A 12,514-nucleotide genomic window follows, 5' to 3' on the forward strand; every position below is an offset into this window, starting at 1 on the left:
GAGTTCCATTGCTCTTTGGCGCATATTTATTCCAGTCTTTCTACCTTTTTTAGTGGATATAGAAAAATTGTTACAACCCTTTCTTTTGTATTTGAAGATCTTTCTCCTGATGACTTGCAGAACTTGTTTATAAATTAAATTGTTAAGTTTAATCACTATGTTTCTTGAGGCTATCAGCCTTATTTTTTTTAGCTTGTGGTATTCTGATTTTTTTTTTTTTTTTTTTTACAAATTAGAGTTTCATTTTTCATTTTTTATCTTAAGAAATTCTGGACAGCTATCTTATCTTATTTATTTCATTATGGAGCTAAGATTTCTTGCCACATCATGATCTTCTTGGATCTAATGATACTTAAGTTGTTTCTACTCACTCTATCTTCAAGTTTCACATGTTTTGCTTGTGAGCAAAACATATGTGAAAAGGAAGCTGTGCAGTATATTTTCCTTTAAATATATTTTTCATCTCTTCTTCTATATTGTCCTTCATATTTATGTATTTGGGATCAGAAAAAAAGTTTCACTCCTCATCTTATTGCTTATATGATCTAGAAATCTTTAGTGTCATTTAAGCACATATGAAAAGAAAATTAATTTTGTTGCCACAGTAGGGCAAAGGTTCTCAAATTTATTTTCATATTATATATGAGCAATATTAGCTTGCAATGAAATGTGAAAATTGGAAGGAATTTTATCTTCCCACACCAAATAAAATATTGGAATAAGTAATTTTTCCCCACTTTAAAATCATAAACAAAGAAATTTTGCAAATAAACTTTAATATATCGATAATCTTAGGCTGGGATTTTCTGTCTTTAATTTGGCCTTAGAAAACACTTTAATAATCTATAGACCATCTCACAAAATAGTTTGGATCATTCTTCTGACAGAGCTTACCTTGCAGTAGTGGACTTGCAAAAAAAAAAAAGGTCAAAAGGAAAGATAGCACAATAAATAACATTAACAAATTAAAGTTATCCAAGTAATAATATAAGTAGTTTTCAAAGAAGTTAAAATGGTAGGATTGAAATCAGATAGATTTGGGAGTGGATTCTATTTTTGTGTAGTACAAATTGACAGAATAAACAGAATTTTTGAATTGAAGAGGATCCTAGATAATATTTTTCCCAATTCAAATACAAAAGGAATATAACAAATACTATAATAGATTAATAAGGATAAATTAAAAGAATTAACTTGGATATTAAAGCTATTTTTAATGAAGTGTCCAATTTCTAATGGACACAGAATACAAATTATAGGTTTTATTGTAATGAGGTTTGAATCAAGTGAATTGCCAGGCCCATTGAATCATATTTGTTTCTTTGTTTTTAAGATTCTAATGTAATTGTGCCTAAAATAATTGATAGATTTTGGACCCTAGGAATAAGTAGGCATCCTAATACAAAAACAAAGTGGAAGTTTAGCTTAGCATTTGTATGTTATTTGAATAATCATATGATTTTTTCCTGAAGATGGGTAGTTTTGGTATATTTGAAGATGTCTTGCAACTGATATACAAAAATTGTCAATGCCAAAATTATTAATATACAAATTAGTTACCTACTCAAATCACTTTTTAGTAAAATATTGAATAGGCTAAAGTCCTAGTGTTACTCATATATTGTTGACATGCAAGTTTGTTGAAAAACAAAGGTCTTTTTTGTCACATCACAGTTACCATTTTTTAAAATTCTTTGCAACAGTTGGGATCAACGATTCCTGTGAGGTTCAGCTCTGATCCTATGAAAAGCTAATTAAAGTAAAAGAAAAGAGTAATTGTGTAGAATCTGTGAAAATAAATTAAGCATATTTTCCTGAAAATATACTCTATTATTATCAAGAGCCAAGAGGTTGATTTCACCACTCCCTATGGATTTTCAATTCCTATCAAACTGTCTATTATTATCAAACATGACTTCAGTGCAAAAATAAAAATTATTGCAGCTACAATTTCACCAATTTAAGACACTTGCTTAATTATTGGACTGTGAATTAGGTAATTAAACAAAATGGAATCTTTAGATAGAAATGGGAAAAGACAAAGAACAGCTGAGGTTTTGAAAAGTGAGGAAAATAGCTTCCAACCAGTTATAGTATTGTTAAACATATTATTGAAGATAAAATTAGCATCAAAAGAAAATATAGCAGATATTCTACCTTTTTACTTCTCTAGCCTCAAAATATCTATCCTTATTTTCACTTCTTATAACACATCAAAAGAGACAGTATGATAGATTCAGTCTCAGTGGTAGGAATGCCTAGGTTTATGTATTGACTCTAATATATGCTGGCTGTGTTAACTGTGCAGGATTCTCAATCTCTAGACAAATATTCATGATTTAAAGTTGTGAAGAAAGTGTAACCCTGCATTGATAGTAGAAGCTTATTCATCATGGAAATCCCAATAACAAAGAAATTGTAGGGAGGGGAGGGGGGAGTCAATATGGCAGAGAAGGCACACGCGATTTTCTAAGTTCCTCTCATACCCTCACAACCAATTATTAAATGCAGCCTCAAAAATAGCACTTGATTGGTAAAATTCACAAAGATTAGAAGTACAACAACTCACCAGATGAAGATAATCTGGAAGATCACCAGAAAAGTTTTGTCCTGAGAGGCCAGAGCAGATCAGCACAAGCAGGGATAGAACCAGAGGCTAAGGTCCAGAACGGACCAGGGACTAGGGTGGTCTCTGTAGTTAGAAAATTTACAGAGATGATTCTGGCATAGGGTGACTGCTCTGCCTTGATTACAAAGTAGAGCAGCAGAGAAATTAAAGCCAAAGACAGAGGGTATTCAAAAACAAAAACAACAAAAAAAAAAAAACCTAAAAGGATCTGGCTATACCCACCCAAAACCGGAAGTGACTCAGCACAGACCACAGCACAGCAGTACACCTATATTCTGCAGTCACAAATCTGCACAGCAGGGGGGCACAGCCCAAGGCAGTTCTAATCTGCACATTGGGAGGCTCGGCCTGGGGCAATAGAATTTCCCCAGCACGACTGTGCTTCCCTGGGCAGGGACACTTCTGGTCCGTGTGGGACTGTTCCCTGGACAACTGCTAATACCCACAGCCCTATAGCAGGCTTTGGCTTGGGGGTAGTGACACTTTCACTGCTCAGTCTCTAGCCCCAGGGCAGTCACTAATCCGCACAGCTACGTTTTTCACTGGGCACTTCCACAGCTCACCCATGCTACCTAGGTCTGAGTCATTTCAGGTGGGGAACTCTTTCCCAGAGCACTCCTGTACCTCGCTGCTACAGCCTGTTGGTGGGACAGCTACCATCCACACACCTCTCCCTGCTCTGCAGAGGAAGCTGGTAACCTCCTTGCCCTGAAGGCAGATCCTATAGGCTTTAAAAAAAAAAAAAAATGAGTAAAAAGGTCAAAAGGACAATCGATAGCTTCTATACAGAAAGAGAGCAGCTTTTCAAACACAAGGAGGCTAATAGCAAAGAGTCTCCAGACAAAATTGCAAAGGGGATGTAACCTGATTCCCATCATACAAATCTCTCCTAGAAGAGACTATTAAAAATCTTAAAAGAAAGAAGAAAAATGTGGAACGGAAAAAGAAGCTATGCAAGAGAGCAACAACTTCCTGAAATGTGAATTGGAAAAGGTAAAAAATTCCCAGGAAGTGCAGATTAACAGAATTTGTGAATTGGAAAAGGTAAAGAAATCCCAAACAAGTAGGATTTGTAAATTGGAAAGCATTAAGAATTCCCAAGAAAGTAGGATTTGTGACATGGAAAAAGAAAATAACACAGTAAAACAAAACAAAACAAAACAAAACAAAACAAAACAAAAAAATAGTGAAATGGAAAAAAATTCCATAGAGCAAAATAACTCATTTAAAAACTCAATTGGACATATACAAAAAGAAACAAAAAAAAGCTAATGAAGAAAATAACTCATTAAAAATCAGAACTGAACAAATAGAAATGACTGATTCATTGAGGAATCAAAAATTAGTCAAGCAAAACTAAAAAAATGAAAAATTAGGGAAAAAACATTAAATATCTACTCAAAAAAACAACAGACCTGGAAAATAGATCTAGTAGACATTATTTGAGGATTACTGGACTTCCTGAAAAATATGATGAAAAAATCATCAAAGAGAACTGCCCTGATGTAGTAGAATCATAAGATAAAATAGACATTGAAAGAATTCATTGAGTACCTTCTGAAAAAGACCGTAAAATAAAAACTCCAAGGAATATTGTGGCCCCATTTTAGAATTATCAGACTAAGGAAAAAATGTTATAAGCAGCCAGGAAAAAACAATTCAAATACCAAGGTGCCACAATAAGGATCACAAAAGATCTGGCTTCCTCCACATTAAAGGATCGAAGGGCCTAGAATCTGATATTCTGAAAGGCAAAAGAACTTAGAATGCAGCCAAGAATAAACTACCCAGCTAAGCTGAGCATTTTCTTCCATGGAAGAAGATGAGCATTTAATGAAACAGATGAATTCCATTTTTTTTCTAAGAAAAAACCCAAATCTAAACAAAAAATTTTATCTCCAAGCATAGGACTCAAAAGAAGCAGAAAAAGATAAAAGGAACTCTTGAGAACTGTATTTCTGTGGTGGATATACATAAAGACCACATGTATAATTTGGTGTTACTGATATAACATAAAAAAGGGAAGTAGAAATGGAAAGGGGATAGTGTCAGAAAAAGAGGAAAAGGGGAGATAAAAAGAGGGAAACTACATCCCACGAAGAGGCAAAGGAAACCTATCATATCTGAGGGAATTTAGAGAGGGGGAGGAACATTGTAAATGAATCTTACTCTCATCAGAGTTAGCTCAAAGAGAAAACAATTGACATATTTTGTTTACAGGGAATATTCTCTCACCTCATTAAAAAGGGGGAGAAGAAAGGGAAAAGGAAAAGATTAATAAGGGAAGGGTACAAGAAAGGGAAAGGGATTCAAAGGGAGGCAGGAGGGATCCTAAAGAGGGAGAGCTACTTGACACAAGTAGGGCCCATAAGTTTAATACTGGGAAAAGGGGTAAGAGAGGGCAAGAAAAAGAAAAGCATAATCTGGGGATAATAAGATGGCAGGAAATACAGATATAGTAATTTTAACCATAAATGTGAATGGGATGAACTGTCCCATAAAGTGGAGGTGGATAGCAGACTGGATCAAAATTTGTGGGATGCAGCCAAAGCAATAATAAGGGGAAATTTTATATCTTTAGAGGCTGTTTAGAGAAGATCAGTGAATTGGGCTTGCAACTTAAAAAGTTAGGGAAAAAAAAACAAATTAAAAATCCCCAATCAAATACTAAACTTAAAAATCCAAAATTAAAAAGAGAAATTAATAATATTGAAAGTCAAAAAAACTATTGAAATAATAAATTAAACTAAGCGTTGGTTTTATGAAAAAAACAATAAAATAGATAAACCTTTGGTCAATCTCATTAGAAAAAGGAAAGAGGAAAATCAAATTGTTAGTCTTAAAAATGAAAAGGGAGAACTTTCCACCAATGAAGAGGAAATTAGAGCAATAATAAGGAGTTGTTTGTCCAGCTTTATGCCAATAAATTTGATAACCTATGTAAAATGGATGACTACTTCAAAAAATATAGGCTTCCCAGATTAACAGAGGAAGAAGTAAATAGTCTAAACAGTCCCATTTTAGAAAAAAAAAAAATAGAACAAACTATTAACCAACTTCCTAAGAAAAAATCTCCAGGACAAGATGGATTTACATGTGAATTCTACCAAACATTTAAAGAACTATTAGGCCCAATGCTATATAAACTATTTGAAAAAATAGGGAAGGAAGGAGTCCTACCAAATTCCTATTATGACACAAACATGATACTGATACCTAAATCAGGTAGGTTGAAAACAGAGAAAGAAAATTATAAACCAATCTCACTAATGAATATTGATGCTAAAATCTTGAATAAGATATTAGCAAAAAGATTACAGAAAATCATCCCCAGGATAATACACCATGAGCAAGTAGGGTTTATACCAGGAATACAGGGCCGGCTTAATATTAGGAAAATTATTAATATAATTGACCATATTAATTAACAAAAACCATATGAACGTTTCAATAGATGCAGAAAAAGCATTTGATAAAATCCAACATCCATTCCTATTAAAAACACTTGAGAGTATAGAAATAAATGGAGTTTTCCTTAAAATAACCATTAGCATCTATATTTAAAACCATCAGTAAGCATCATATGTAATGGGGATAAATTGCAACCATTCCCAATAAGATCAGGAGTGAAAATAGGTTGCCTACTATCACCATTACTATTTAATATTGTATTAGAAATGCTAGCTTTGGCAATGAGTTGAAATTAGAGTAGATAATGAGGAAACCAAATTATCATTCTTCACTGATGATATGATGGTATACTTAGAGAACCCCAGAGATTCTACTAAAAATTCTACTAAACAATTAATATAATAATAATAAATATCTAGAAATAATCAAGACTTTTAGCATAATTGCAGAATACAAAATAAACCCACATAAGTCATCAGCATTCTTATATATCACTAACAAAATCCAACACATAGAGTTACAAAGAGAAATTCCATTTAAAGTAACTACTGATAGTATAAAATATTTGGGAATGTATCTGCCAATGGAAAATCAAGAAATATATGAGTAAAACTATAAAACACTTTCCACACAAATAAAGTCATATCTAACCAATTGGAAAAATATCAAATGTTCTTGCATAGGGCAAGCAAATATAATAAAGATAACAATACTACCTAAACTAATCTATTTAGTGCTATTACAGACTCCCAAAACACTATTTTAATGACTTAGAAAAAATAACAACAAAGTTCATATGAAATAACAAAAGGTCAAGAATTTCAAAGGAATTCATTTTAAAAAATCAAATGAAGGTGGCCTAACTGTACTAGATCTAATATTATATTACAAAGCAGTGGTTATGAAACCTAATCTAAGAAATAGACTAGTTGATCAGTGGAATAAGTTAGGTTCAAAAGACAAAATAGTTAATAACTTTGATAATCTAGTGTTTGACAAATCCAAAGATCCCACCTTTTGGGATGAGAACTCACTGTTTAACAAAAATTGCTGAGAAAATTGGAAATTAGTATGGCAGAAACTAGGCATTGACCCACACTTAACACCGTATACCAAGATAAGATCAAAATCAGTTCATGACTTAGGCAAAAAGAATGAGATTATAAATAAATTAGAAGAACATAGGATAGTTTACCTGTCAAACCTGTGGAAGAGGAAGGAATTTATGTCCAAAGAAGAACTAGAAATCATTATTGATCATAAAATAAAAAATTATGATTATATCAAAGTGAAAATTTTTGTACAAACAAAACTAATGCAGACAAGATTAGAAGGGAAGCAATAAACTGGGAAAATATTTTTACAGTCAAAGGTTCTGATAAAGGCCTCATTTCCAACATATAGAAAATTGACTCTAATTTATAAGAAATCAAGCCATTCTCCAATTGATAAATGGTCAAAAGATATGAACAGGAAATTCTCAGACGAAGACGAAAATATTTCTAGTCATATGAAAAGATGCTGCAAGTCATTATTAATCTGAGAAATGCAAATTAAGACAACTCTGACATACCATTACACTCCTGTCAGATTGGCTAGAATGACAAGGGAAGATAATGCAGAACGTTGGAAGGGATGTGGGAAAACTGGGACACTGGATACATTGTTGGTGGAATTGTGAATACATCCAGCCATCCTGGAGATTGGTTTGGAACTATGCCCAAAAAGTTATCAAATTGTGCATACTCTTTGATCTAGCAGTGTCTCTACTGGGCTCATATCCTAAGGAGATTTTAAAGAAGGGAAAGGAAACTGTATATGCAAGAATGTTTGTAGCAGTCCTCTTTGTAGTGGCCAGAAACTGGAAACTGAGTGGATGCTCATCAATTGGAGAATGGCTGAATAAATTGATGGTATATGAATATTATGGAATATTATTTTTCTGTAAGAAATGACCAGCAGGATGATTTCAGAAAGGCCTGGAGAGACTTACATGAACTGATTTTGAGTAAAATGAGCAGGACCAGGATATCATTATATACTCCAACAACAATACTATATGATGATCAATTCTGATAGATGTGGCCCTCTTCAACAATGAGATGAACCAAATCAGTTCCAATAGAGCAGTAATGAACTGAACCCATGAAAGAACTCTGGAAGATGATTATGAACCACTAGATAGAATTCCCAATCCCTCTATTTTTGTCAGCCTGAATTTTTTATTTCCTTCACAGGCTAATTGTACACTATTTCAAAGACCAATTTTTTTTTGTATGGCAAAATAACTGATACAAAAGAAGACAAAAAGGCATTCCCTTCCTTCAGGGAGTTTGAAATCTAACAGGGGTGATAGCATATTCATAATAAATTGTACTATGATTATGAGACAAACTTGTGCTTATAAATATATGATTTTGGGTAGAATATGATCTATGATATCTCACTGTTAACATATCATGATCTTGATGAATGTATATATTTTTCTCACAAAATTTTTAGGATTCTGAATCTAATTCTTCCTGTGCAACAAAAGAACTGTTTGGTTCTACACTCATATATTGTATCAAGGGTATACTATAACATATTTAACTTGTATAAGACTGCCTGCCATCTAGTGGAGGGGGTGGAGGGAAGGACGGGAAAAGTTGGAACAGAAGTGAGTGCAAGGGATAATATTGTATTTTACCCAGGCATATGTACTGTCAATAAAAAGTTATAATAAAAAATAATAATTAAAAAAATTTAGGCATGAGAAAGTAGGCATGTGAATAAGTTGCTCTCAGTGTACTCTTTTCTTGCTTTGGGTAATATTGAATTTTTCCTATCTTTTGTCCTTCTATCTTTTTTCTGATAATGAGAACAAATGCTTCAATGACCTTACAATTTTATTATTTATGCTCATCATGGACTGACACCATGTATAATTTTATTTATGTAATAGTCTTTGCCTTATCTGTTTTCTTCAGTGCCCTTTTTACTTCCTCATAGGACATCTGCATCATTTATGTTTCAGTATAACATTGTAGATGACATTGAATTGGGTTGTCATAAAATACATTTACCATATTTATTATTTGTTCATGTGTTTGTTGTTCTCTTTCCAGATCCTTAAATGTCCTTGTATGGATTTTTAAATTTTTTGTTTCTTTTCCTATGCTGTCTGCAAACTTGTAGCATCTTCAGTTTTCTGCTGTGGTACCATTCAGAATGTTCTACCAACCTCTTCTCTAAAATGTGTCAGATGAATTTAAATTGGTGTTGAGCCTGTGGGACAGCTCTTAATGTTTACAAGTCATTCTTTTCTGCAGCCTCAAGGTGCACTGGAATGTTGAGCCTATAGGGGAAAAAAATTGACTTGGTTTTAGCATATCAGCAAATCTGAACCTACAAATTAACTACCCAATGTTGTTCTAAATGTAAACACATTTAACATAATAAATATTAACAATAGAAGCTATATAAGAATTTTAACATTAAACATATGAATTGCTAGAAAATTAGAGAACAGAAATAGGAATACAGGATTTAGGGTCCTCTCTTCTCAGATACACAAAGCAAAAGAGCAAAGATAGTAGCAGAGACATCAGTATTTTGCTTCTTTCACATTACTAACTGAAGAAAACAGGAGCAACATGCAAGGGTAAACACTCCAAAAGATAACTAAGTCACACATTCAGTTATATCTTCTTTCAGTTCTACTTCTTTAAAGATAAAATAAAGCCCTTTCATATTGTAAATTAGTAGACTAATACTTGTTTGTTCTGAATTCTCTGGCAGCAGAAGTCAAAATGAAAGGGGGTCTAATATTCACTTCAATATGCATACTCAACAGTATTAGATTCAGAACACTACCCTCTTTCTGACAGAAAATCATCCCCCAAATTTATTATCCATTGAGCAACATTTTTATGCTGGAATGAGCCTTAGTGGGAATGCTTTAGGCTTTTCTATTTCCCTTATCCTCATTTATACAAGAAAAACAACCCCATTCTCTATCACAATATAGTAAAGCATTATGGAATGTCAGGCACCAAATAAAAATATTTTAAACTAGTTATTTTTTTAACCTCCCAAATCTCAAGGAGATGAACTTAACTCAACTTCCAGTTGTCAAGGAGTTCAAATGTTTGCTGACTGTATTTTAAAGTCTTCTCGTGTTGTAAAGTAAGCTAAATTTCCTTCATAATTAGTGATGGTCTGTGTCTGTTCTCTTATATATTGCCTTTTTTTGCATCAAAATATTGTTTAAATAAATCAGGTTAGATTTGTCTCCATACTAAGAGCATTTGTTCTTTATGCCTTTACTACAACTAGTTTTTGTTTTTCATCCAGCATTTAGTATAGTATCTGACATATTAATACGTCCTTAATAAATAATTTTTGATTTGGTCTGACTGAAGATTGGTTGATAATTTTGCAATGATTTTTACATAAGTAATCAATTCTATCTTTTAAATATAATCAATTTAATTTTTGTGACATAATTTTGTAATCTCAAAGTTCAATATTCCCCCTATTCTTTTAGAAGAAAGATTAGGTTATTGGGAAGAATTTCTATGTGGTCTGTCTGCCTATGAGAAGATAAAATGAAAGAATATATATATAATACATTGCATGCTTTGATGACCTATTTAAATAAAATAAGTGTTGTTTTTATTCAATTAAGTTATTATTCAATGAAGGCATAACATAAAATTCTATTAAATAATTTAATAATTGGACTAAATTGATTGATCAATTCAGTAAATGTTAGTCAATTTTATAAACTAGTGTTTCCTCGGTGATTTTAAAATAATATTTTTTAAGGCCTGTCACATGGCAGTGGAAAGACACACACACACACACACACACATCTGAAAAAGAATGCATGCTAATATAAGTTGTTTGGTTATTGAGTAATGACCAGAGAAATAAACTAATAAATTTTCCAGACTGTTTGATGTAGGAATAGATGGTTCTGATCTTTTGATAAGCTCTCTGCCTTTGAGATATCATTATTAAAGAATATTTGATCTCTCCTGAATCTTCACCCACTTTTCCTTTCTTCATCTCTTTTGTTTTCTGTCTATAGCTATCTCTGACATTTTCTAGCTAATTTACAAGTCCAGAATTAAACACCTGTGAATCACAGCTGTCCCATCTGTTATTCCATTTATTCATGTTGTGAAGACATCCATAGATGACATTAAAAACACTTAATTGGTACTGTAGCAACTTGTCATTAGCACCCATATATTAGAACTTATATATGTATACATAGGTGCTAATAACATATTTATAATGACATATATATGACACATATAATATGTGTATGTATGTATATATCAACACAGACACACATATACATATGCAATATATTATCACTATCATGAGTTTAAATCTCATCATTCTTAGTAAGATAAAATATATTTTATTAGTCTTTACTCATTAAAATAAAGAGTTTATGAATTTTGTATTCATTGAAATATTCCAACTTATTGAAAGGCCAAACCTTATTAAGTTTATTTTGATATTCTATCAAATAAGGAATTTGATAACTTAGGAATAAGTAACTTAGAAATGGGGGAAACAGCAATTTGGCAGGACTTAGAAAAAAGGGGAAAAGTAACAAGTCAACATGAGAACTATTAAAGTTGAAATCAACCTAAAAATTCAATCACAATTAAGATATGAATATAACAGTCTAAAGAATGACAACTCAGATGATGTGATACAAGAAAAAACTAAACTCAAAATGTGATTCTTAAACTTAAGATGTTCTCATAGGCCATTCCAAGCCAATGATTGACAGTAGAGTTAGAGTACCTGGGTTTAAAGTCTAACTCAGCCACTCACTATCTTGGACAAGTTATTGAATGTCTCTGATAAACAACTTGCTTATCTGTGAAAAGTACACAGAATAATTTCATGGTCCATATTTGAGTAGAGTAAAGAGAAAAACAAAAAATATAAAATGTAAATAATTTTACAAGGTTTAATATGCTAGCCATTATATTCCATAATATTCTGCAGACAAGAGGCATTTAAATGTTTGTTGAACAAACATATATAAAATACTTAGTGTGCTTTCAGAAGATATAAAAAGAAAGAAAACATAATTCTCAGGCTACTTGGAATTTACTATGTGTTTACATGCACACATATTCACAAATAGCCCTAACCCTATGTAGAGTATGAAAGACACAAAGAAAGGCTCAAGTCAGAATTTTTAGAAATTCACAGCAGAGAGAGTTCACTTCCAAGAATATTATAGAAGATTTTTACTGAGGTTCATCTTTATCTAGGCCTTAAGATGGGGTTGCAAAGATAAGGAAGCATGAAAGTATTAAGGAGTTCTGTTTGATATGAGAGTAGCATATACTTGAAGGAATAATAAAATATGTTTAAAGGTAAATTGAAGATAGATTTTGAAGGATCTTGAATTTTAAAGTAAGGTATTGTGTGTGTGTTTGTTGAGACTTTAGTTGATAA

General features: G+C 32.2%; 1 long non-coding RNA gene across 2 annotated transcripts in view; it reads right to left on the reverse strand.

Annotated features, from left to right (window-relative positions):
- Window positions 1-9,141: 9,141 nt before the first annotated feature.
- Window positions 9,142-12,514, reverse strand: part of LOC116421933 — a 73,074-nt gene continuing 69,701 nt past the window's right edge. For both annotated transcript variants that reach the window (XR_004232529.1, XR_004232528.1), the window contains one exon: window positions 9,142-9,377. This is a non-coding gene — a long non-coding RNA (uncharacterized LOC116421933). The remainder of the gene's footprint in view (window positions 9,378-12,514) is intronic.

The sequence above is a fragment of the Sarcophilus harrisii genome, chromosome 2 (genome assembly GCF_902635505.1).
Source record: "Sarcophilus harrisii chromosome 2, mSarHar1.11, whole genome shotgun sequence".
NCBI lineage: Eukaryota > Metazoa > Chordata > Mammalia > Dasyuromorphia > Dasyuridae > Sarcophilus > Sarcophilus harrisii.